The sequence below is a fragment of the Panulirus ornatus genome, chromosome 4 (genome assembly GCF_036320965.1).
Source record: "Panulirus ornatus isolate Po-2019 chromosome 4, ASM3632096v1, whole genome shotgun sequence".
NCBI classification, from domain to species: Eukaryota; Metazoa; Arthropoda; class Malacostraca; order Decapoda; family Palinuridae; genus Panulirus; species Panulirus ornatus.
Genome location: NC_092227.1, coordinates 41,848,646 through 41,875,905, shown reverse-complemented (window position 1 = coordinate 41,875,905; position 27,260 = coordinate 41,848,646).

Sequence of the window (27,260 nt, the reverse complement as noted above, 5' to 3'; positions counted from 1 at the left end):
TCCATCCTCATTTCCGTATACCATCACTTCCAACCTATCCCTATGTACCACCCCTTCCTACCCCTCTTCACTATCCTTACCTCTCTATCCCTACCATCCACATTACTATCTACATCATCCTCACCTTCCAACCCTCTACTACCATCTACATTTATCTCCAACGACATCCCTTGACTATCCCCGCCACCATTCCTTGCCACTAACCCACCAAGCACATTGCCTATCCTCACCACAATCCACGACCCCCACATACCTCTATCCCTTCTATATTCTTATCTACTACCCCCATGATGATCCCCCAGCACCACCCCTTCCAGTCTACCCTAACATTACTCCCAGCCACCACACCACAACCTCCCCACCCGTCTGCACAACCTCCCCGCCTCCCAGCCACCACACCACAACCTCCCACCCGTCTGCACCACCTCTCCCCGCCGCCCATCTCCCATACAGGTGAGCCAGACATAACGGAGTCTCGCACGGTGGTGAATGGTGGGGTCTGGGAGCTGGGGCCGGGGGGGCTGACTGGGGCCTGGGGGCTAAGTCCAGGGGTTTGGTAGGGACTGGGGTTATGTGTTAGGTGGGGCCTGGGGTTGAGGGTTAAATTGGGTCTGGAGTTGAGGGTTAGGTGGGGTCTGGGGGTAAGAGATGGGGTTGGATGGGGGTATGGGGGTTAAGAGGGGTGCGGGCGCTGGGATCTAGGGCAAGGTCCAGGGGTTGGGTGGGGTCTGGGGGCTACGTCCGGGGGTTGGGTGGGGTGGGGGACTACGTCCGGGGGTTAGGTGATGTCTGGGACTAGGACTGGGGGAGGGCTGGGGCTAGGCTGGGGGGGTCAGGCTGGTGGTGGGGGCGGAGGGTTACATAAGTAGCCGCAGTGCGTAGAGTGAAGCGGTTCGAGAGTGACGCTCGAGCGCCGGCCAGAACCTCACCTACCTCCACGAGGTGGCCGACCTCTGCTCTTACTCTACTCGCACCTGGGGCCCGGGGTAGCAGAGGCTTACTCTCCTGGAAATGCAGGCGGTACTGACTAGTAGGGTGAGCGACCTCTACTCTTACTCTACTCACAGCTGGGGTCAGAGGAAGAGGTGTGGTAGTAGAGGAAATCGTAGTGTTGCCTTAGCGGAGGAAGACTGAGTTTACTGGCGAGGAGGATGGAGAACAGGGGAGACAAAGAGGAGGGTTTAAGTGTTGGGAAGATGATTGGAAATGACTTACTCTTTACGAGTAGGAGGAACACAGATGACTACTCTCTTCCAAGAAGATTAACAATAGCTCACCCTGTGTGAGGAGGGAGAGAGGTGATTACTGTTTACTCTCATATAGGAAGAAGCCTTTCCATTATCTCCCTACTCTCTGTTATGAGGGGAAGGGGAAGTTACTGTTTCACTCTCCTAGAGTAGTTTGTCCTCTTTACGTAGAAAAAAAAAAGATGAGTGCTTACGTATTCATTGTCTTAGATGGAGAAAAGTAGATTTCGCTCCGTAACAACGCAGACAACCAAAATAGTAGCTTCTTACGTCAGAAATTCTTTCGTCGTAAAAAAAAGCAGTCTTTGAAACCGGCAGTTCCTTCACCTCCCTGTTTCCTCCCTGGAGCTGACTCCTCCCTTATGAGCCCTTCATACTTTCTGGATCTTCATCCTCACTGGATCTTCCCTCCCTCCAGGATCTTCATCTTCCGCTACTCCGTCCTTCTAGGATCTTCACCCTCTCTGAATCTTCTCTCCTTATATAATCTTTATCCTCTCTGAATCTTCCCTCCATCCAAGGTTTTCATCTCATTTGTATCTTCCCTCCTTCCAGGATCTTCATTCCCCCTGGATCTTCCTTCCTTACAGTATCTTCCATCCTTTCGGGATATTTTCGCCTTCCAGGGTCTTCTTTTCTCTTTTAGATCCCCATCCTTGTTGAATTCTCTTTCTTAGATCTATGCTCTCCCTCCAGTTCTCTCCCTTATCTTTCCTCCATTAATCTTCGCCCACTTGCCCCCTCCTTCTCTGTTGGACTCTTCCTTCTGAAAATTTCCAACTTCGCTTGATCTCTCCTGATTATTTCCCATTTATGGATTCTATTTTTTGATACTGCTTTCTTTAAGGACCCTTCCTTAGTCATTCTTGAAACCTTCACCTTCGTGGATGATCCTCACTCACTCCGTTAATCCTTTATTGAACCCTCTTCTTAATCCTTTTCCTTCCTGGATCTCCTGAATCCTCACTCGTCACAAGATCCTCGCTCCTTCCCGAATTCACTAAAGAACATAAGATACTGGACTTCGCAGAAGGACTATCGGCTTATACCAGACGGTTACTTCCTACAGCCACCCCACGGAGACCGCATACCCATCCAACCTATTCTTAAAACAATTCAAGGTTCCAGCCCCAGCCACTGCATCTGGGAAGCTATTCCAGAGATCTACCACCCTACAACTAAACCAGTGCTTCCCTACATTCAATCTGAACCTAAATTTTTCTATCTTGAAGATTCCAGTATGGATACTTTCCCATAGTTTCTCTTTCTCCGTGGAATTTACCCACAACCATTTCCTTAGATCACTTTCCTTTCCAAACTTTCTGTTTCCAAGCCAGAAAGCTTTGTCGAAAAAGCCATGAAAAAGAAAACATGCCTATACTATATAGTATTTCTGGAAATTTTTAATTTCCTTACGTAACTTTTTTGTGGATTTATCGACTTCATCCACAGAAGAAAAGCTGTTGCAGTTATCGAGATCCATACAAATATCTATCATGGAAATAAGAATCTTTAAACTCGCAAGAAAATTTTAGCCATGATAACGGGAGCTATAACCCTTAACTTAGTCCAGGTGTTTCAGAACGATAACTTAATACTCTGAAATCTTTGGTTATTGTTTAAATGCTTGTCAATACTCCGAAATCTTTGGTTATTGCTTAAATGCTTAACATGTCTTCAATATTCGTCAATTATCATCAACTCCGGGAATTTATGATTTTACTTCTCTGCAACTCGACCATCTCGAAGCAAAACCTAATCTTATAAAGATTTAGATTGGAAAAAGCATGCCTAGCCTTAAGCGACACATGCACACTCAGGAATTTAATTAATTCGTGGGAAGATGGCCAGTCAGTGTCCAGGTTGCTTGGTCAACACTTATGATGATTCATCGACAGGCACATCGATCGTGATAGGCGTCGTGACTTTCTTTCAGTCCATAATGTAGTGCAGCAGACTGTTGTGAACAACGCGTCACCGTTAACACTGATGTGACATAAGGTTAACGACATTTTTATGTTCTTTTTTCATAAAGATTCTGGGGGACAGAGCCCCCTGGTTGGGGGGGATTAGCATGGTTAATCGGTTTGACATTTTTATCCCCACATTTTTCCCGTACTTTAAAGACCTTTTTTTTTTTTTTTCATCGTAAATCGACTTCCCCTGCAGATGAAGTGCTGCTGCAAGTTATCTGATCTGAAATTTGGACACAAAACAAAAAAGAATATAAATTCGATTTCAGATTTTAAAAAGAAAACTGAGAAAATCTTTTCGCCAATTAATACAAATATATGTGGGAATCTCGATGACTACATCAAGTTTTCCTTACTGGGTAAGTCGATCAAAGTAAACCAAGCGGAACAAAGGATAATAAACAAATACAGACAGTTGAATCTGAAAACAACTGGGTTGGGCGTCGTCAAGTCAAAATGACTTCAAAAAAAAACATTCTTCGTTCAGTACCTTTGTAATGCATAACGTGTGGTCTGTCACAGTCGTCTAACCGCCATACTATTATTGCATGAAGGAAGGACAATGCAAATTTAGTGGCCTAATTATACAAAGCAAAGTACTGTGCATAAGAACAAGAAATATATAGTTGCACTGCGTCTAGTGGTCCATACACTGATGTTTATGAAAATGGAGGTTAATGTAAATCACATGCTATCCTGAAATGAAACGAAAACTGAAATATTTCTTTGTGAAGTTGAAAGAATTATATTTATAAACGACTTTTTGATCACCACTGGACTCTTAACACATAGTGCTGCATAATATAATCTAGATTAATAGCATTTGCGGGTGTGCGAAGGTAAGTTTTGCAACATGTGCAGCACAAAAGCAAGATATCAAATGTCAACAAGTCGCTGGAACGATATTCCCACACACCTTCACACTGCCTCCAATGCCAAGTTTACTGGAGAAGGCATTTCTGATTCTCCAGGGCCTGCATATCGATCAATCCTGCCCGTTTGACAGAGCACTTAGTGTATCACAACATGTAATGGGCAAATGATTACTCATGGAGAAAAAAAAGTAAATTTCTACACCGAACGTCATCCAGGTAAACCTCTAGTTAATGTGACACTCACTAGTGTGAATATCTCTACACTGTAGGTAGTAAGCTTACCCCATGACTGTGATGACCTTCAATGACAAATACTTTAAGGATAACATCGCGCTTACCGCAAATGTTGGATTAACTGCCTTCTCTATATGTAGTCCTTGACTTTGTGTGTGTGTGTGTGTGTGTGTGTGTGTGTGTGTGTGTGTGTGTATTTTTGGGTGGGGATAGGGGGGTTACTCCCTTGCAAATGCAACTGTCACTGATCCACCGTTGATCTTATCCTTGACTGGACTTGGTCGTAGAACACCTCACCATCTGGAATTGTCCTAAAAACATCACTATCATTGTGGTCTGATGAACACAGACCCGGCTACTGCGCCAAGAATTAGACAAATAATAGTACAGTTCTGCACTCAAAGGCAACAAACATTTGTAACGATATCTCTAACTGGAACATATTATCATGGCCTACAATCCCAAGGTCTTGGCTAGTTGGTCTTAAGGAGTCTTAGCTGTGTGGTATTCATTGTATCTTTTTCAGTAACAGTAAAATACCACATTGCTATCTAAGAACTGGATTCACATTATACTCACCTTTCTGTGAATTAGATTTACCTTGTAACCATCCTTCTATCAACTTGATCCACCTTGTAACTACCCCTCTGTGAACTTGATCCACCTTGTAACTACCCCTCTGTGAACTTGATCCACCTGGTAACTACTCTACTGTGATCTGGATCTACTTGTAACTTCCTTTCTGTTAACTGGACCAACTTTGTAATTCCCCTTCTGTAATCCGTATCTACTTTCTAATTCCCCGTATGTTAACTACGTCTACCCTGTAACTACCCTTTGGTGAAGTGGATCCACCTTGGAAGTAAAGCTCCTTGAACTGGATGCACTTGCACCTACCCTTCTGAGCACTGGATCCAACTTGCACTTAGCCTCCTGTAAATTGGATTCACCTAGTAACTAAAGCTCCGTGAACTGGATCCACCATGTACCTATCCTTCTGTACACTGAATCCACATTGTCCGTGTTACACATGTGAACACCAGATCACTGAAAGACAACATTACCACACCGCTGTTTCCGTAACCGCTGCTTTTCTTTTTCTGTTACGAGAAAAACTCGTACAAATCAGAGGTATTACAACAATGCCTGCTGTTCACGTGTCTGCCCTACATAATTGATATATAGGGTACTAAGATACAACAAACAGACTGTTATATATTTATAAGTTCATTGCTTCCCAAATACAGTACTAATACAATATTTCAAAAAGGTCAAACAAGACAGTATAATAAGTCTGAAGGTCAACTGTATTGCATCATGTGACCATGATCACATCAGTGACGCTTAACCCCCTGGACATAACGACATGACTTTGAGTATGACGAGTTAAAACTTTGAGTATGACGATTTAGATTCAACCTTGTGTACGACGATTTAACTCTGAATGAGACGACTTAATCACATGGGTACGGTGACAGACTTTGAATACAACTAAAGCTAAAATTCATGGGCTAAGTCATTGAACTCAAGAGGTTTGATTGATGTGCTCGATCTGTTAAATCCTGCTTAAGGGTTAAGTTGTTGTAATCAAGGGGTAAAGTCATCATGCTCCAGAGGTTAAGCCGTCATACTCAAGAGGCTGAGTCGTTGTACTTAGGGATCAAGATAAAACAGGTTAGGGGGTATGCAAACATCCTTTGCTAAATCAAGTAAGCGGAAATATGTATTGGAATTTGCCTATGAATGTGAACGTTTTAAGCTCTGCAAAATAATGACTGAAACGTCCACTTTTTCACTATACTAGGTAGAACGTTTTCTCCTGCTTAACATACAGTAAAACGATAGCATACGTACGTCCTAACGTAGTATGAGACAGGCTTTGCCATGCTCCAACATAAAGGTGTATACTGGACCAGTTTCCAACACTCCCATTGTCATACAGAAACGCCAGTGACTTGTCCAGCGACAATAACCGTCCAGGAATCGTTTCCAGAGAGTTCTCGTAAGACGCCCGAGGGAGGAAAAACAAATAGAGGGAATAACTTTTGATACTAGACTTCCTGTTTTCACCTGAACCCACGTCACGACTACCGAGCGCCATTTTATTGTTAAACATCTTCTCGGAAAGTCATGTCCGCTTCAGTCATAAGTCTCCAGGGGAAAGCTGCAATATCTATTAAACAATGGATAACGCATAATCTCACATAGATCAATCATATTTTCATTTTTTTTTTTGCATTGATATGATCCACGCGTTCAATCTGCGACGAATGGCAACGAGAATATTCAAAACTGGTGATATAAAAAAACTCAGATTTTGATAGATATGATTTATGATTATGCATGACTGACATGAACGTCACAAAATATGACTGAATTATCATTACCTGCTAACAGACAGGAGATCTGATTGCATAGAGTGTATGTAGCTAGGCATCACCCGCTCATGGACACCTTTCGTGTACTTGCATTCTTAATACGGATATTACGAAAAACTTCTGAGAAAATTTTTGGTATATTGCGACAATATTTACAACATTCTCTCACATGGATCACTATCATATGTGGTGGTTATTTTGCTTTATGCAAGACTAAAAGTACAGCTTGATAATTGGCTTTCTCGAAATTATAGCCTACCGATATTGACTTAAATATGTTCCTAAAGTTAATCTATTATGGCAATCGTAAAAGTCTTTCCTTGGAAATACCCTTGGCGTCTTACTTTACTATATTCTCCGTTCTAAAACATTCCTTTCTCCCCTTCGTCTAAACTAAGACCCCTCGAAGCTTCTCCCTTCATACACACACCTTCAAACCCCTCCAGTTTCAATGATCTCCCTCTCTAGTGCCCTTTCAAACCCTCACATAACTCCACGCACCGAATGGAAACCCTTCTTCAATGGTCCCCATCCCAAAGGTTGGTTGGCTATTTCGGCTTTAGGCCTATCGTCTCCAAGGGTCATTAAGACCGTCAACGTCATTTTATAACCACCAGTCAATAAAACTCGAGCACCTGCTTCAGGTGTTCAAGGTCGCTCTAATACTGAACACACACGGTATATATGAGGCCCTTCCCATGCCTAACTATCAGTCCTTCTAAGTTGAAACTATTCATTCGACGCAGATGGATTTATGTCACCTGGTCTATGGTATTTGAGTTTTCTTTACATAATAATAATAATGATAATAATAATAATAATAATAATAATAATAATAATGATAATAATGATAATAATAATAATAATTGTAACACTATGAGTTTGTATTGACACAGAGATGCTGAGACATAGGTCGTATATGTTTCAGAATGTATTCATGTAGGCATTATGAAGTTTATGATCCTTAAATCCTCCAGTCTTTTAGGATACACTACCATTCGTCTCTCTAATGAAAGACGAATATTTTAGGGGAAGGGAGACACTCAGCTTTTATCTTAAATGGTTGTTTACAGACACACACACACACACACACACACACACACACACACACACACACATATTAATAGGGTAGACGAAATCTAGTTAAGTTTAATGGCCCCTAAGACCCAGTTTCTACCCATTTCTCTATCGAAATCTCCTATAAACTCTCGTCTCTCCTTTAATGATTCTGTAATTCTACCTCTTGGCTCATTGGTATTAACTGGTATTAACTGAACATCCACTCCTGGAAATCCCACATTACAGGAATAGCTTAGACTGCCTCTAAGAAACTGGGTGTCCCGTTAAGGTGTCGAAACGTCTTTCTTCTGCACATTTGCTCTGTTTATACAAAGGATTGATTCATCCTTACATGGATTACTGCTCTTACATCTGGAGTGGTTCTAGCTCTGCCTGCTTACTTGACAAAGTTGAGTCGACAGTGGTCCGATTTACCAACTCTCTTAAGCTACCTTCCAAACTTGGCCTTCTTGCCCTACGCCGCAACGTTGGTTTACTTTTCCTTTTCTATAGGTATTACTTTGGTTTTTGCTCTCGAGAACTGATTACTTGTGTGCCCCCACCACAGGCTAGACCACGCAATACTCAGCAAGCTTCTGCATCACATGATTACTGTGTGGCCAACGGCAACACAAGGGTGGGCCATTTTGATAATCGTTTCTCTCCTTACCCGTCGAAGCTTTGAAACTCTCTACCTTCTCATGTCTTTCTTAATAACTATGACTTAGCACATTTCAAAAGACAGGTTTTTCATTTCCTCCAACATTCGTAAATATGATTCTGTATTTCAATTTAGGCCCGGCCTTGATGTGGACTTTTGTCCGTGATTGAGCCTTCAACATGATATATATATATATATATATATATATATATATATATATATATATATATATATATATATATATATATATACATATATACATATATATATATATATATATATATATATATATATATATATATTGTGTGTGTGTAAAAAAGAATTGCTTCGCAGGAGCCACACATTCTTCCTGTCCTCTAGGGATGTCGTTTTTACGTCTGTAAGAATAATAACTCTCTGCAGTGGCTAAGAAGAAGGAGCGAGGTACTGAAGTCAAAGGGAGAGGAATTTCCAGAAAGAAAGAAACAGCCGAGCCCTCACCTAGCTTGCTCCGGCTGGTGTTTTTTTGAATCATTACCCAGCGGGGAACTGCGTCTCTTGTCCTATGAAACATTCTCGGAAGACTGGATGAGAATCCCTCCGCTGCCACTTGAAGGAAATGAAAAATATGCAGACATGGACACACAAACAGAAACACGGACATACAAACTGACTAAATTGGTGGGTTGTTTGCTTGGGTTTTGGGACTATCGACTATCAGTGGTATTAAGGCAGTAGCGGTCAAGATATAATCAGTCGAAAAATCTTGAACACAATTTTCAGATGTTCAACATAATTTTACGACCATACACTCCCTGCTCTTGTTAAACTGGTCCCTTGTCGCTGCTCCAGTAGACAACAGGCACCGCCATATGAATGCGGTCACTTAATTGGCTGACTGCCGATGAATGCGGTCATTTGACTGGCTGACTGGTTTGCTAAACTACCAGTGCTCTTAACTGATACACTGTTGTTCTTGCGTGTCGCAACTCTTGCCTGCAGAAATATAAAATTTCATTTTTAGTTTGCTTAGCGAACTCATGGTAAAACGCATGATGTATGCACAGTGGCATCTCGCGGGGTCATTAATACCTGATTCTGTAAGTTGGTTAATTGTGAATCATACTGCGCATGCGCGCCATATCCGGTTGAAATTCTGCCTGGATCCAGCAGGCGTCACTTGTTTCCTCCGAAGTCAAGACAAGCGAGGCGCAAGAGGAGCAGAGCACCCAATTTACAGACTCCCGGACACACGGATGGCTCTGTTGTTCTGAATCTGACCTTCTCATTGCTCTTACGTGTTATACCTAAAGTCAAAGAAAGTGGTTGATAACAGTAACAATGATAACACGGGCACTATATCACAGACAGGATGTCCTTGAGCTCATCCTCCGGGCAAAGGCAAGAGAACGAGATGGAATATGATAAACACACGCATCGGACTATTCCAGCTGTGTTTATATTCGCTAATTCCCCGAACCTAACTAATTCTACAACGGGTCACTTTTCAGCTATGGACGACCAACCGATCACGCCATCATTGTTCAGTGGTAGTTATTTGTTGTAACTACACGATAAGCAATCACACTGGTTTCGTAATTCTTAGATCCATAAAATCATTTTCCTTCACATCTAAAAAAAAAAAATGGTAATGAAAATATACTCCTTTCATCATTCATAACTTTGGTAAGCGATGGAGCTCTGGCCATAACTCCACTAATGATTTATAATGACGGATTTAAACAACGCAAGATATGACTCACTTGTTAATGTCTACATGTTAGTTTAACGACGAAATGCTGCTGTTTCCTCATCCATTAAAAAATCAGTGAAGTACGCAATTCATATCTGTCACCAGGTCAGTAGGAGCCTCTGCTGCGCCATTGCCTATGGCCAAAAACATGGCAATATATATATCTGGTGACGTCATTCTGTCAACTCAAACCGTTGCACTCGCTAATGCAAACATTTTTAATCCCTTACGTAAGGTCGGCTCATTAACGCTTCTCGTTTAGGATTTTCAGCCCTCTCATCTCTCCCATTATCTGCGGCTTCCTGTTAGCTGGCGCAGAGTAAATATGCTATACCAAGACTGGTCGCTCCGTCTCGCATTTTTTTTTTCTTTTCAATGTTATCATGTAACATGGTGACGGATGATTAAAATATCAGAGTTGCTTGTTACATGGGACAACTTTTCAAACTGCGAAAGTTAACATAGGTTTGATGTAAGCTGTGTTTTCTTTTTGGATCATTATGGTTCGTGAATGTAACGGTCAAGCGATTAGGACTCTCAGTGCTGCATTCTGTGCAAGATTTCGTATGCAGGTCTCGTGAACGTTGGGGCGCATTCACACGAGAGAGAGAGAGAGAGAGAGAGAGAGAGAGAGAGAGAGAGAGAGAGAGAGAGAGAGAGAGAGAGAGAGAGAGAGTTACGTCATAGATACATACACCACATAGACCCAAGGTCCAAGCGGGTTGGTCTGACCTTAACACCACTTAAAAAAATGCGGCCTCCTTAACAGTAGAAGAAAAGGATAGCAAAGTTAATGTTCTCTCCCCACCCTCCTCTCCCCCCGGGAATCAGGTTGAAAAGAATATTTTGCAGGATTAATATGTCTGAATGAATCCTTTTTATAAGAAAGTCAGAAGGTAAATAGAATGAACGTGAATACGTCATGCATCCCATCACCAACGTTTTACATCCCTTCACTTTTTGTTATAAAGATAATATTGAGGATAAACATGAGCTCCAGCCTCGCGACTTACCATGTCTACATTACTCCTGATGTGGAAGGATGATACAATAATTCTTTCTGATCCCTTAAAGCAGGCGACAAGTGTTAATCAATGCTGGTATGTTACCTCAGCATTCCAGGGCGGGACCAGCAGTTGAGAAGGTAGTATAATATACCACTCCTTTATGATGACTGATTCAGAGAAATATTCAAAACCGGCCAGTGACAGGTGATGGTCAAGCCTAATCTTGAAGATATTAAGAGTGCTGCTCTGGATACCATGTTCTGGGAGCTTAATTCACGCGTCAATAATGTCGTTGGTGAAGAAGTATTTCGTACAATCCATACTACCTCGGTGACCCAAGTTTTAGTCCATTTCCTCTCGTTGGTAGTACTGGCGTGACTGTAAAGAAAATATCCGTATCAATGTAGTTGAATTCTTTAAATATCTTAAAACATTCTATCAGTTTGCCTCGGAGACGCCTCTTACTTAGACAGAACAAGTTTAATTTGCGGAATCTGTCCTCATACGGTTTGTTACACAAGGAAGGGATCAATTTAGTTGCTCTTCTCTACACTGCTTCTGATTTAGAATATCCTTGCTTATTTGGTGGGGCTTGACTAGGGTTAGGAATAATGACAATATCACATCCTTGTTTTTGTGTGTACAGTTTCTGCTGATAAACCCTACCATCCTATCTGCTTTTTTGGCAGCTTCGTTATAATGGTGGGAGAATTTAAAGTTGCTGGAGACAATGATTCCTCGATCCTACCCACAAAGGGCGTTCTTTATCTTGTGGCCCATCAGTTCATAATCGATTTATTTTTTTAATGAGGTGTCGCACATGTAACAGCTGACATTTATTTATGTTAAAAGGCATATGCCGTTTTCTAGACCATTCAGTTATCTAGGTCATATTGTAATTTTAGCCTATCTTGTTCACTGAATATGGCATTGCCGATCTTTGTGGCATCTGCAGTTTTGGACACTAAGTTATTGAGCCCAACGTCAATATCGTCAATAAGAATGATGAAAAGTTTGGGCCTAGTATCCGTGGGGGACCCCACTAGTAACGTGTGACTATCACGTAACCAGGATTCTCCCCAGTTTCCTATGCGACTAGTAATCTCCAATTCAACGTGGGAAGGGGGGAGGGGGGGATTAGTCAAATAATTCCCGAATGTGCAGAAACATGATATTAATTGCTTTTGTCTTGTTGTGAGAGTTGAATAATTCATGATCAACGTCAAGAAGGTTTGTGAGGCATGATCTGTACCTTTTAAAACCAGGCTGTGTTGTTCCAGTTAGGCTACGATTATATATTAATCGTCTCCAGAAGTTCACATATAAATGAAGTGAGGCTAATAACACGGTAACAGCCAGGTTTCACGACTCACTTTTTAAGTAACGTCTGCCAGTCTCAAGTCCTGCAATAATATTCCATCATGAAGAGATTTATTGAACATATAAATTAACGGTTTGGAAATTTCGTCCGTGACGTTTAAAATAGTTACTCGTGGATAGAAACGGTCAGGACTTGAAATTTCATGTCTTCAGCTTATCTATTTGCGTGAGTACTTCTATAACTGTGATGGGAAATTCTGGTATCATGTTCTTAATCCCTGCCTGAAAATTCGTGCAGCTGATTTCTAGTGTAAAAACAGACATGAAAAACTTTTTAAAACTTTTCAGAGTTGTTGCAATGCTGATATGGTTCCATCTTCGTTTACTTAGGGTCCTATCCCACTCCATATATATATTTCTTATTTTTGATACATCTATGAAATCATTCAGTATCTCAGTTACAATCTCTTGCAATATTCACTCTATTCTCTCTCTCTTGGCTTGCTTGATAGGTCATTTTACATCTCATCTGTTATATTGCCTTGCAATATTTGGGTCATTGTATGAATTCATTTCTATGCCTTATAGCTCTTGTGATATCTGGGGAGCACCGTCCAGGCTTGTTGTTGGTTTTATTGGTTCTGTCGTGTATAGGAACGAATGTGTCTCGTTGGTGCATAAACTGACTTAAAAATCGCACACAATTTCTCTAGCTATAAACCAACTAGTGAGACTACTGCGTCGCGCGACCCTTTAAATTCTACGCTTTTAAACTTAGGGTTGACATTGCTGGTTTGAGAGGAATCAGTTTTGATATTTACAACGAACCTAACCATGTTATGGTCACAGTTGCCTAGATCCTCACCAACACGGGTATTAGTTACTAAGAACTCCTGAGAAGCAAGAACTAAATGAAGTAGATTAACTTCCCTCGTCGACTCGGTGATGGTTTGGTTGAGAAAATTGTCTGCGACAAAGTTGATAAATCCAACAGAATCACTTTCTACATTTGAGATAGTTTCCCCAGTTGATCTCTAGATTAAAATCCATCAGAATGATCAAATATTTATCCTGTATTGCTCGATGCAAACTCTCGTACATGACAGTGTCAATATGTGCTAGCTGACTATGGCGCCCTATACACGACTTTTACGTAAAGTTTGGGAAATTGTTTGCTAATTTGAACACACAAGTGTTCAACAGCGGCAGATGTTGTAGTCTGAATTTCGATGGAGTTTAGGTAAGATTTTACATACAGTGTGGTTCCTCGTCCTCGACCGTCTCTATCCCTTACAAGTAATTTGTACTCAGGCAATTTGTATTCGCTCATCAGATCGCTATTCTTCGTGTTCAGAAATGTTTCTGTTAATCTAATGGTATCAACGTGATCAGTGTTGACCAAGCAATGCAATCCAACTTTTTTTTGTTTTGCTTCGGATGGATCTTATATTCATGTATGGTGGATAGAGAGAGAGAGAGAGAGAGAGAGAGAGAGAGAGAGAGAGAGAGAGAGAGAGAGAGAGAGAGAGAGAGAGAGAGAGAGAGAGAGAGAGAGAGAGAGAGGTAAACGCAATGCCGAACCTTTGGACGTAGATAGAACCCACACTAATCTTTTCTGGTGAAGTGAGAGTGATAAGATAATTGCGATAATTTTTTGAATAATTCCAAAGATAAGCTGGCGCCCAAGATGAAAGAAATATCACTTCCACCAGTAATGGTGATGGTGAGAGAATATGTGGCACTGGAACATATCCTCAGTCAACACATAGTACAGCTAGTTTCATTATAAAGAACATGTTATTCCATCATTCAAGCGATGACCTTAAAAATACTGAATCTTATCATTCTGCATACAATATTTACGACTAGGCTGCTTTCCCGTATACCAGTCTTCTTCATCTTTCATCTATCGCTTTCCCTATCCCTTCCCTATACCAGTTTTCTTCATCTTTCCCTTATCTCTTTTTTTTTTTTTTTTCATCCTCTCTATCTTCATATACTTGGAGACGTATGCTTCCGTGAGCATGTGCACTTTTTGCTTATACTGTAGGTGTGTGTGTGTGTGTGTGTGTGTGTGTACGAATATGGATGATGTGCGTGTAAACGAATCTCTAAATGTGATAATGGCCTGCTTACCTGTGATCCTTGGGAAGGGGTGGAGGGGGGGGGCTACCCCTTCCTTTGAATTCATATCATAATCGACTTGATTTTCCCAGAGTTATGATCATTTACTTTATTACTCAACTTATTTCACGAGTCTATTACACTCAGCTGCTGACGTAATCTTCTCCACATCCTTCCTGACACTTTATCTTATCCACTATCCTGTTGTGCTCCCTGGATTCCTGTACCCACAAAATTTTGAAGAACACTAAAGATAGTTATCATGTCTCCACTTACTCACATTTCCTCTAGCGTGGGTCCATCCAGGGTTTCCTTCTCTCCCTCATCATTACGACTGTGTGATGAGGAGGGAGTTTTGCACACGTGTTGCTTGGTCACATAACCCTGTATGTAGATGTGCCGTGTCTTTACACCTCCCAACCTAAGCCAGGTACCCATTTATCGACCAGCGCTGAGTGAAGGATGAACATCTGGGTTGGATGTGGGCCGACTGCCGCTCCCAGGATATGAACAAATGGATTTGTGGGTGTGTGTATATGTGTTTCCATGCAGCTGATGCAACAGCTTTCGATAAAGTTTTCTGTGATCTGAAACCTAACAGGAATAAAACAAAATATAGTGAAAAAAGTCACAGTCAAAAACTAGCTCAAGATTAATTCTTTATTCAGTTGTATATTAACCTAACCCTACAGATAGTGGACTCAAGCCGAATTTCTGTTCACTATGAAATTTGCTTGACACAAAGTACATGACAGGGTCCCTTGTTCACCTACCACCAGAACCAGTTATATATATTCATGCTAAGCAATTTTCAGTATCCAATGAATAAAATATGACTCATGGGTATCATTTATAATGTCCGTATTGCAGTTACTCCACTCCTTTGATATCTAATAAATATAAAAGAGTGTTCAGTTTTTATCCAGTCGTGAATGTTGTAAAATACCAAGCCCTAATATACGCATATCAGTTTTGCTTATGAAAACATTCTTCTATTTTTGAACATATAATTCAACGAAAAGTATCATTCATGGCCTATATCTCAATATTTATCCGTGCAAATACGTTTTGTCTTTAGCTAATGACGGATAAACCATGAAGCCACGGCGAAGATCCTTACTGTACGTAATGGTCCAGATCATTAAGCGCAGAAGAGTAATTCAATTTATGGAGATCTCGAAGGCCAATAACCTTATAATCTTTAACTGCTTCGTTTTTTTTCTTCTCAGCAACGCAAGGTTTTATCCGTTTCCTATGATTTCTTACTTCTCTAAGAAACACATTCCTATTGAAGAATTTTTTTTATGCTTGAAGCAACCTTTGTTGGGTTGCAGTAGCCTCATACAGAGTGAGAGCGTATGTGGTCTTGACTTATCCTCAACACTTGAAGCAGGTGCTCAATTTTCTTCGGGCGGCGGATGAGGCTTGACTCTGAGACAGCCTTAACGTCCCCAGGAGATAATAGGCCTCAAGCCCAAACATCCAACCCAACGACCAACCATCAGAAAAGTGTATACCTTTGTAGATAACAAAACGACTCAATATTTTAAGAAATTAAGAACCCACAAACTTGGTCGTGTCTGCTTTAGGTTACAGTGAGCAACTCATTCTATGTGCAAACACACAAACACACACACACACACACACACACACACACACATATACATATATACATATATATATATTTATTATTATATTATTATACTTTGTCGCTGTCTCCCGCTTTAGAGAGGTAGCGCAAGGAAACAGACAAAAGAATGGCCCAACCCAACCACATACACATGTATATACATACACGTCCACACACGCACATATACATACCCATACATCTCAACGTATACATATATATATATATATATATATATATATATATATATATATATATATACATATATATATATATATATATATATATATATATATATATATATATATATATATATATATATATACATATATATATATATATATATATATATATATATACACACACATACATATACATATACACACATGTACATAATTCATACTGTCTGCCCTTATTTATTCCCGTCGCCACCCCGCAACACATGAAATGACTACCCCCTCCCCCCGCATGAGCGCGAGCTGGCGCTAAGAAAAGACGAACAAAGGCCACATTCGTTCACACTCAGTCTCTAACTGTCATGTATAATGCACCGACACCACAGCTCCCTTTCCACTTCCAAGTCCCACAAAACTTTCCATGGTTTACCCTAGACGCTTCACATGCCCTGGTTCAATCCATTGACGGCACGTCGACCCCGGTATACCACATCGTTCCAATTCACTCTATTCCTTGCACGCCTTTCACCCTCCTGCATGTTCAGGCCCCGATCACTCAAAATCTTTTTCACCCCATCTTTCCACCTCCAATTTGGTCTCCCACTTCTCCTCGTTCCCTCCACCTCTGACACATATATCCTCTTTGTCAATCTTTCATCACTCATTCTCTCCATGTGACCAAACCATTTCAAAACACCCTCTTCTGCTCTCTTAACCACACTCTTTTTATTACCACACATCTCTCTTACCCTATTATTACTTACTCGATCAAACCACCTCACAACACATATTGTCCTCAAACATCTCATTTCCAGCACATCCACCCTCCTCCGCACGACTCTATCTATAGCCAACGCCTCGCAACCATATGACATTGTTGGAACCACTATTCCTTCAAACATACCCATTTTTGCTTTCCAAGATAACGTTCTCGACTTCCACACATTTTTCAACGCCCCCAGAAATTTCGCCCCCCTCCCCCACCCTATGATTCACTTCCGCTTCCATGGTTCCATCCGCTGCCAAATCCACTCCCAGATATCTAAAACACTTCACTTCTTCCAGTTTTTCTCCATTCAAACTTACCTCCCAACTGACTTGTCCCTCAACCATACTGTACCTAATACCCTTGCTCTTATTCACGTTTACTCTCAGCTTCTTCTTTCACACACTTTACCAAACTCAGTCACCAGCTTCTGCAGTTTCTCACATGAATCAGCTACCAGCGCTGTATCATCACTGAACAACTGACTCACTTCCCAAGCTCTCTCATCCACATCAGACTGCATACTTGCCCCTCTTTCCAAAACTCTTGCATTCACCTCCCTAACAACCCCATCCATAAACAAATTAAACAACCATGGAGACATTAAGCACCCCTGCCGCAAACCAACATTCACTGAGAACCAATCACTCTCCTCTCTTCCTACTCGTACACATACCTTACACATACCTTATATATATATGTATATGAGTGAGGAAAGATTGACAAAGAGATATATGTGTCAGAGGTGTAGGGAACGAGAAGTGGGAGACCAAATTGAAGGTGGAAGGATGGAGTGCTAAAGATTTTGAGCGATCGGTGCCTGAACATACAGTAGGGTGAAAGGCGTGCAGGGAATAGAGTGAACTGGAACGATGTGGTATACCGGGGTCGACGTGCTGTCAATGAAATGAAACAGAGCATGTGAAGTGTCTGGGGTAAACCATGGAAAGTTTTGTGGGGCCTGGATGTGGAAAGGGAGCTGTGGTTTCGGTGCATTACACATGACAGCTAAAGACTGAGTGTGAACGAATGAGGTCTTTGTTGTCTTTTCCTAGCGATACCTCGCTAACGCGGGAGACACCGACAAAGTATGATATATATATAAATATATATATATATATATATATATATATATATATATATATATATATATATATATATATATATATATATATTCCCTGGGGATAGGGGAGAAAGAATACTTCCCACGTATTCCCTGCGTGTCGTAGAAGGCGACTAAAGGGGAAGGGAGCGGGGGGCTGGAAATCCTCCCCTCTCGTTTTTTTTTTTTTAATTTTCCAAAAGAAGGAACAGAGAAGAGGGCCAGGTGAGGATATTCCCTCAAAGGCCCAGTCCTCTGTTCTTAACGCTACCTCGCTATCGCGGGAAATGGCGAATATTATGAAAAAAAAAAAAAAAAAAAAAAAAATATATATATATATATATATATATATATATATATATATATATATATATATATATATATGGTGAGTCTAGTTACTGTGAGGCACGCGAGGTATGGTTGGCTTCCTTGCCTCTCCTTCCCGGCAAATGGTCAGATAATTATTTCCTCGTGAAAACTCTGAACTAATTATATTCCCACCAAAAGTATTTGCTCATAACTTTCCTGTCAAAAGTGGCTACTGATAACTTACTTGGTAAAAAAATATTCGATAATTTTACTTGTAAAAGTATCAGAAAACAACTTTACCCTTGAGCAATCAGCTGATCTTTTTCCCTTCCAAATATCAGCTGTTTAACTTTCTCTCTAAAATTTCAAGCAGTAGCGACTCCAACGGAAAATAACCGCCGACTGCCGTCAGCACATCCAAAACGGAGACAAAAATCTAAATGTGAATTTTCACCGGGATCTCATTGATCTGATTAAATTATTACATGAGTTATGAGAAGAGAATCAAAAGTACTAAATTTTCTTTCAAAAGTGTATAAGTTCTTCAAAGGTTCCTACCTCCCCAATCTAAACGCTTATTTTTTTTCCTGTTTTCTTCTCTTTCGCATACTATCTCCTTTTCTTTCTGTCTCCTCTATTTCATTCTTGTATGAGTTCTTCTCTTCCTCTTATTCACTCCTTCATTCGCAGTTTCATTAATAAACTCTCTTTTTAGCTAAAGAATAAAATTAGATGACTGAAGAATAACGAGCAAAAGTGGAAGACAGACTGATTGGAATGTAGAAGCAATTCCAGCAACTATATATAGTATTTACCTATCATGTTTCTGAGTGGCAGGGAAGAGGAGGAGAGTACATGGTTTATATCAGTTAAGGCCCAGCCTTGATGTGGCCTTTTGTCCGTGACTGGAGTCTCCCATGTAAACAAAAATAAAGAAGAAAAAGTACAAATACAAAACGAATTTAGGATCTGTGGACGAAGTAGAAGAGCTTCAGAGGCCAATTGATCTTTGTGAGTCATTCAAGCTTGTAAGGTAAAGCAAAGAACCGATAGAAGGATACAACTGGATAAACCTGATATTTAGATATGACATGACCCTCGTTTGAGACACAGAAGCCAGTGATAAATGCTCATCGGATCTCAGTGTCACAGACAAAGCAAGAGAGTGCAACGTGGAAACGAATGAATGTGAAGGTGATACGGACGGTCACGAAAGATGAGAGCAGGTTCAGTAGTTGGATTTTAGGTATAAACTGGAGTGAGATCTTCACAGACAATAACATGGAAGGAAACATGAAAATATTCCATGAGGACATAAACAGTAGGATAATTTCCTAACATAAGATATCAAGAGAAAGAAAACAGTGAGTGGATACAAAAGCATGGGAAGAGACAGGGAGGAAAAACAAACATAAGTAATGAGCGAGGGAGGATAAAAGGGGCATAATTAAAAATGAAGAACACATAAAAATACAATGAAATCCCATAAAAGAAAACTGGGAATAGAATAACCACAAGAAAATATGGAAAAGTATCATAGAACAATACAGATCAGTATTCAACTCAAACTGCAAAGAAGAAAAAGATGAACTGTGTAGCCAACATAATAACAATGCAAACATCGATATTGAGATATCAAAAAGTGAAACAAATAAAGGATTTAAGTTAAGGTATATGCACAAAGGAGGATCTAAGCTAATACCTACACAGTGCTGGCCAACTCGCCTGATTTCACACGCAAGAAAAGTCTTTGAAAGGATCTGATGAAGGACACTCATTAAAACATCTGATTAAGAGTAACTACATCATTGAAAGCCAACATGGATTTGTACCAGGAAAAAATACACAGACTTAATTACTGACTCATTGCAAATTGCAATAACATATCCGCAATTGTAGTGCAGGGAAAAATAATGGGGAAAAATGTTCTACGGATTTGCTAAGGTATATAACAAAGTAAACCACAGGATTTTGCTGGATAAAGTAGCGAAACATTCCGCCAAGTATCAAATAAGACGACAGGCCAGAGAATTTTTAACCAACAGAAAATTCCAAGTAGAAGGAAATGGAATCATGTCTGATAAAAGTGGCCTATCAGAGGTATCATAAGGAACGGTGTGGCCTCAGTCGTTATATAACAGAGGTATCAATCAATGATAAGCTGATGGCATTTAAGTAAGTAACATGATAGGATCAGATGACGTTTAAAAGAAAGATCGATGCAGTTACGAATGGAATTCAACCAAGAGGAAAGAGGGAATAAACCACTGAACAATTAACATTATATTGACTGATCAAAGTGTATGAAAGATCAACAGAAAGGGTAACAGAAGAGAATGAAACGTCATAAGTACGGTGAGTCGTCACATACGAGAAACTAGAAGTCAAAGAAAATATTGGTACGATAACACTATCAAGCAAGTAATGAGTGGGATAATAAAGATAACTTTGACTACCAGACACAAAACTACTGATGAAAATGGTAGATGTATACACCAGTAAAGCTGATTTCTGTTATGTCGTGTAGTCATCAACCAAACTGAAATAAACAGGCGGCATAAACCAGAAGCACTTTATGAACAAAATCGAGCCTACGGAACTTATGAAATACCCTGAGAGGCTGATGGAACTGGAATCTGATAGTCTAGAAAGAGAATTAGAGGATAGTCTACGGATGGCAACAAATTATATGGATAAAAACAATGCATTGAACATAAAAGCCATTTAGCAAGGAAGAAACAGAGTAATCAAGTCTGCAAGAATACCATTAAATATACTAAAAGGATATCAAACAAAAATGGACGAGTCATGCAATAAACCAAGAGAATATGCAGAGGACAGAGGAAAACAGTATTATTCATCAAGCAGGACGAGCGGTGAGCGAGCGCTACGCATCAAACCTGCCTTTTGGCAAAACCTCGTGGAAACTACTCGAAGATAAGTTGGTGGGTAACAAAATCCCTGACATGTAAACTTGCCAACGTAGTATACCAATCCTAAGACCCTTTCAGTGCGATAAGTGCTACGCGCTAGTCTTTGGCTCTTAACATAGCCTCATAAGTATCGAAAGACGGGTACTCTCTCTCTCTCTCTCTCTCTCTCACTCTCTCTCTCTCTCTCTCTCTCTCTCTCTCTCTCTCTCTCTCTCTCTCTCTCTCTGTTGAAAATTAGAATCTACTTCGGTCCTTACCATAAAATGACAAAATCTTCACTAGTCTTACGTACTTGGTTATCGGTAATACCTCTTTCAAACCGGCTGGTAATTTAAACCAGATCTTGCACAGTATCCGGATTCACGGACTATGGTAAACTCAGCACATGGGTATCCGTAGCATATCTCACGCTAACTGGGCTCTGGTATTGGAAGATTTACGTTAACCGGTTACTGGGGCTATTGACAAAACACCCGAAGGTTTTGTTTTACAAACCCGTGTCAATGGATAATCTTCACTATCCTAACTATTCACCGACAACGTATCCCGTGCAAAAACCGGTTAAGTATCGTCTGCACTGCGTGGATACCGGAAAATCTCTCACACATCAGCACTTTATCGGTGATGTATATATATATATATATATATATATATATATATATATATGTATATATATATATATATATATATATATATATATATATATATATATATATATATATATATATATATATATATATTCCTATGAGTCCACGGGGAAAATGAAACACGAAAAGTTCCCAAGAGCACTTTCGTGTAATAATCACATCATCAGGGGAGACACAAGAGAGGAATATAACAGTCAGTTGATATACATCGAAGAGACGAAGCTAGGACGCCATTTGGTAAACATGTGATTGTCCATATATATATATATATATATATATATATATATATATATATATATGTGTGTGTGTGTGTGTGTGTGTGTGTGTGTGTGTTAAGGGAGCTTCGCTTGCTCGAAGTTACACCGCGAGTGAAAAGTCAGTTTTGCGAGACCGTATCACTGTGAATACAGTCTAGTCAAAGAACTCCTCACTCCAAAGGAGTCTACATTTCCCTGCTACTGGAAGTAGCACAGCCTTGGGATGCAGGGGCCTTAGAAACGTCCAGGACTCTCAGAGGAAGTGCTCTGGGGTAATTATGAATAAATGAATGAATGAATGAATAAATAATATATATATATATATATATATATATATATATATATATATATATATATACATATATATATATATATATTCCTATGAATCCACGGGGAAAATGATCACGCGCAAAATTGTGATCCTTTCCAATATATATATATATATATATATATATATATATATATATATATATATATATATATATATATCCCAAAGAAGGAACAGAGAAGGGGGCCAGATGAGGATATTCCCTCAAAGGCCTAGTCCTCTGTTCTTAACGCTACCTCGCTAACGCTGGAAATAGCGCATAGTATGAAAGAATATATATATATATATATATATATATATATATATATATATATATATATATATAGAAGGCATATGATAGAAGTTGATAGAGATGCTCTGTGGAAGGTATTAAGAATATATGGTGTGGGAGGTAAGTTGTTAGAAGCAGTGAAAAGTTTTTATCGAGGATGTAAGGCATGTGTACGTGTAGGAAGAGAGGAAAGTGATTGGTTCTCAGTGAATGTAGGTTTGCGGCAGGGGTGTGTGATGTCTCCATGGTTGTTTAATTTGTTTATGGATGGGGTTGTTAGGGAGGTAAATGCAAGAGTCCTGGAAAGAGGGGCAAGTATGAAGTCTGTTGGGGATGAGAGAGCTTGGGAAGTGAGTCAGTTGTTGTTCGCTGATGATACAGCGCTGGTGGCTGATTCATGTGAGAAACTGCAGAAGCTGGTGACTGAGTTTGGTAGAGTGTGTGGAAGAAGAAAGTTAAGAGTAAATGTGAATAAGAGCAAGGTTATTAGGTACAGTAGGGTTGAGGGTCAAGTCAATTGGGAGGTGAGTTTGAATGGAGAAAAACTGGAGGAAGTGAAGTGTTTTAGATATCTGGGAGTGGATCTGTCAGCGGATGGAACCATGGAAGCGGAAGTGGATCATAGGGTGGGGGAGGGGGCGAAAATTTTGGGAGCCTTGAAAAGTGTGTGGAAGTCGAGAACATTATCTCGGAAAGCAAAAATGGGTATGTTTGAAGGAATAGTGGTTCCAACAATGTTGTATGGTTGCGAGGCGTGGGCTATGGATAGAGTTGTGCGCAGGAGGATGGATGTGCTGGAAATGAGATGTTTGAGGACAATGTGTGGTGTGAGGTGGTTTGATCTAGTAAGGAACGTAAGGGTAAGAGAGATGTGTGGAAATAAAAAGAGCGTGGTTGAGAGAGCAGAAGAGGGTGTTTTGAAATGGTTTGGGCACATGGAGAGAATGAGTGAGGAAAGATTGACCAAGAGGATATATGTGTCGGAGGTGGAGGGAACGAGGAGAAGAGGGAGACCAAATTGGAGGTGGAAAGATGGAGTGAAAAAGATTTTGTGTGATCGGGGCCTGAACATGCAGGAGGGTGAAAGGAGGGCAAGGAATAGAGTGAATTGGAGCGATGTGGTATACAGGGGTTGACGTGCTGTCAGTGGATTGAATGAAGGCATGTGAAGCGTCTGGGGTAAACCATGGAAAGCTGTGTAGGTATGTATATTTGCGTGTGTGGACGTGTGTATGTACATGTGTATGGGGGGGGGGGGGGTTGGGCCATTTCTTTCGTCTGTTTCCTTGCGCTACCTCGCAAACGCGGGAGACAGCGACAAAGTATAAAAAAAAAAAAAAATATATATATTGTAAATCAGTCACAGAGGATAACTGATACTCTACACAGTAACTGATTACCGACCTGCATTTTCCAGACCAACACATTACCATCGTGTGACGTGATCGGTAACCGGATGTTATTGGGTGAGCTGGCCACTCACCGGAAGTGAACTCTCCTCAGCGTCGGTTACCGGTGAGTGCGCACACGCGCGCACGTGGCCCTTTACCGGTGACTAGCGTCTGTACCGTACTATAGGTGGCGGTAGCGCTGGAGACCATACCGGTACACTTCTTCTTACCAGTACCGGCTCTCATCTAGAACCACTGGTAAGGCCCGTTTGAACACCTCACCGGTATCGATCAGTAGGGGCGATCTACCGATAGAAACCGTTGGTAAAGTTTACCTCTATAGATTCTGGCCAGATCTTACCGGTGGTCACCACTTGGACAATTAACCAGTAGAGAACGATAAGATAGCAGTATAGATCGCTAACACAGTTACCCGGTATAGAATGATCAGCGTATGTCGTCATATATTTGCATACCGGTAGATATCTCCATTGTTAGCATTCCGGTATAGTCTCGTATGATAATTCACCTGTACAAACTCTACTTACAGACGAAGATATCGGTGCACCATTATCGGAAGGGCCTTAGAGCGTATCTTAATGGAATAGAAATTCGCTACTTTACCCGTGCAAACAACACTTACACCTTCCCGGTAAAGATCAATGGTAGATGGTTATCAATATCACTTGCTATCGTATCTTACAGTGATATCGTTGTGTCCCGGTATCACATTATATATAAGGCTACCAGAACCTATCGCATTGTACTGTACAGGCCGAGATCCCAATTACACCTTACCGGTATATCTTTCTCATGGTGTCCCGGTAGAGGATCTTGTCAAACTTTTACACGTGCAGACACCAGTCACAACCTAACATTACATATCCATATATCAGCTTACCGGTAGAAGTCCCTCACTGAAGTTTACCGGTACTGCTTCTTGTCGTGCAAGCCAGTGCTTCTCTGAATCACTGAACCAGTGCTTCTCTAAATCACTGAACCAGTGCTTCTCTGATTCATTGAACCAGAGCTTCTCTGATTCATTGAACCAGTGCTTCTCTGATTCATTGAACCAGTGCTTCTCTGATTCATTGAACCAGAGCTTCTCTGATTCATTGAACCAGTGCTTCTCTAAATCACTGAACCAGTGCTTCTCTGAATCACTGAACCAGTGCTTCTCTGAATCACTGAACCAGTGCTTCTCTGATTCACTGTTCCTTGGTAATCATAGACCCACGTTGTAGTTTGGCCGTTCAGAACCTGACTCTTCTTTGCCTCTACAGGAGCTTGTCCCAGTTTCCCGGTACACCTCTACATGCATGGCGCACCGCTACTGGTACAGTCTGTAGTCACAGTTTCCCGGTACAGCAGACACAGTTACGCGTTAGACAGCATCGCTGGTATATTTCGAATCATTATTATTTTCCAGGTATCAACCAACGGTCGTCCATTACCCAGTGATGTCCAGAAAAACGCGCGGTACGTTAACCATAAATACATTGTTAATCTCTCTCTCTCTCTCTCTCTCTCTCTCTCTCTCTCTCTCTCTCTCTCTCCCGCTCTCTAATTTTCTATCCTTTCCTCCCGGCCACAATGGACACGCCTCTCGCTGAATCAATACTGACCAACAAATTAACTCATTACCAACATCAAAATGAACCCTCTAAGTTGAAGGTGTGGGTTGTTTACCGTTCTGGCAACAGTGGCGGGAGGTGGGGTCGGGCGGGCGAGCCGGCCGAGCGCTGGGCATAACGTGAATGTAACTCATTTTGAGCAATACGTCCTGACGGTGTGGTGCCCTGGTCACCATAACCAACGGTGGTACACTCTTCGTAAAGGCTTAAGTCGTCCTTCTCAAGGGTTAGTCGTGCCGTTGTTCTCAAAGGTCGCACTATCGTGCTCAGGGGGGAGTAAAGTTTTCAGTAAACTACATGGAGTGCTGAAGCATCATACCGTTGTATTCAAGGGTCGTACCGTTGTGCTACCGTTGTGCTCAGAGGTCGTACCTTCGTGTTCAAGGTTCGTACAGTCGTTCTCAAGTATTCCCATGGAGTGCTGAAACGTCACACCCAAAGGTCGTACTGTCATGCTCAAGGGCGAGACCGTCGTGCTCAAGGGCGAGACTGTCGTGCTCAAGGGTGAGACCGTCGTGCTCAAGGACGACACCGTCGTGCTCAAGGGCGACACCGTCGTGCTCAAGGGCGACACCGTCGTGCTCAAGGGCGACACCGTCGTGCTCAAGGGTGATCCCGTCTTTCTCACCGCTCGTACCGTCTGCTGAAGGGTCGTGCCGTCGATCTCTAACATCATGATGGCGTGCTGAAGCGTCGTACCATCGTACCTAAGGAACGTACCGTCTCGTTCAAGGGCCGTTAGATCGTACCCAAGGAACGTACCGTCTCGCTCAAGGGCCGTACCGACGTACCCAAGGAACGTACCGTCTCGCTCAAGGGCCGTACCATCGTATCCAAGGAACGTACCGTCTCGCTCAAGGGCCGTACCGACGTACCCAAGAAGTGAAGGAGGAATCCAACTCTGATATCACCCGAAACGTCGAAATATAATTGCAGCCGGAATAAGCAACGTGGTAGAACCACTACAATATTTATTAATTCTCCAAATTCCTTGTTCCTTCTTTATTGTTAAGTATATTGTCTGTCTCTACACAGTGATATATATGAATAGAAATGCTTAATAATAACTATGAATGCATTAAAAGAAATAAGTTTATATGAAATCCAATCAATATGGATATGAAATATTAAAAAAACATATCACCAAATGCAAACTATATAAAAGATGAATTCATAGACCCGAATCGTGATGTTCAAAGAAATAAATAG